Source organism: Adiantum capillus-veneris, chromosome 29, assembly GCF_014529385.1.
Source record: "Adiantum capillus-veneris isolate H3 chromosome 29, ASM1452938v2, whole genome shotgun sequence".
Lineage (NCBI taxonomy): Eukaryota > Viridiplantae > Streptophyta > Polypodiopsida > Polypodiales > Pteridaceae > Adiantum > Adiantum capillus-veneris.
Window position 1 is genome coordinate 32,147,630 of NC_140959.1, and position 1,554 is coordinate 32,149,183.

Genomic DNA, 1,554 nt, shown 5'->3' on the forward strand with positions numbered 1-1,554 from the left:
AATGACTAGTCCATTTGGTGCTTGGAAGAGGTAGTTGTCACAAGCATGTCTTCTCTTTAGTCCATATCATACTCCCAAAGTAGAGTGACAAATTCTACTTGGTGTTTTAGTGATGTCGTCACCACAAACATGATTCTTAGCATGCATACTATTTAAATTTGTGCACAAAAGAGGATTAGTCTTATGAGACAAAAACATTGTTCATTTAGAAAGCATTTACATTTTCTTACTCTAGTGTATTACTGTATGGACAAAGCTAGCTTATAAGGATGATGGCACCATGCTCTTATTGCTATCCTTTACCATATCTAATGCCCACTTCGTTCACATCACAGGAAGCTCATTAGCACAAACCCCCCTTCCAATGACGACAAGTGCGGCATTGACCACGTGTTGGATGCAGTGAAGAATGGTGAGATTAACAAAGAGAGAGTTCTCTACATCATTGAGAACATCAATGTAGCAGGTAAATATATTGCAAGTTCTCCAAAACTAGTAAGCTAGCTACTTGGGAGAATTCAAGTGCAAGTGCATAGGCATTTCCACAGCAATAATATCTATATGACCTCTTTCTTTCTTTCTTCTTGAAGACATCGAGATGACCTTGTGGTCCATTGAATGGGGATTAGCAGAGCTTGTCAACAACCCGGACATTCAAAACAAGGTCCGGAATGAGTTGACCACAATACTCGGAAAAGTGGTGCATGTCATCGAGTTTGACTTGCCAAAACTACCATATTTATGTGTTGTGGTAAAGGAGACAATGCGCTTGCATATGCCAATCCCCTCTACTCATTCCCCACATGAAATTGCAACTGGAAAAGCTTGGTGGCTATGACATACCCACAGAGAGCAAGATATTGGTGAATGCATGGTATCTAGCCAACAATCCCAAATGGTGGGAAAAGCCAGAGGTATTCAATCCATTGCGATTTCTTGGCAAAGAGACAGTCCAAGCCAGTGGAAATGAATTTAGATTTTTTCCATTTGGAGTCAAGAGAAGATATTTCTCGGGAATCATCCTAGCAATCCCTATTGTTTCGCTTGCATTTGGGCGTTTTGTTTAGTCCTTTGAGCTCCTTCCGCCTCCTGGGCAAAGCAAGGTGTATATAACTGGAAAAGGAGGGCGATTCAGCTTGCAGATCACAAAGCACTCGGTCATAGTTTGCAAACCCATTCATTAATCGTGCTAAATCTATCAATTGATTGCACCCTTCTATAGCATGCAAAAAACCAACAATTCCCTTGTAACATCCTACTCAATGCTCAAGATGCACCCATTCCTCTTATTATGTATGTGTGTGTGTGTGTGTATATATATATATATATATGTATATATATATATATATATAATAAAAGCTCAATGTTGAAATCAATGACGAGAGGATTAATAGATTCTTAAGCAAAGTACTCAATGTTTGTTTTTTCTTGCAACATTTACCACTTGAGCAGTGCACTGTTTAGTGTATGTGTATCTAGGATAATATAAATCGTATAGATACATTAAGATAATGGGAAGCAAAAAATGGTTGTTATGCTTCTCATGTAAATATA

At 38.5% G+C, this 1,554-nt stretch overlaps 1 pseudogene; it reads left to right on the plus strand.

Annotated features, from left to right (window-relative positions):
* The first annotated feature begins 280 nt into the window (after nucleotides 1-280).
* Nucleotides 281-1,184, plus strand: LOC147419001 (trans-cinnamate 4-monooxygenase pseudogene; annotated as a pseudogene).
* Nucleotides 1,185-1,554: the final 370 nt, after the last annotated feature.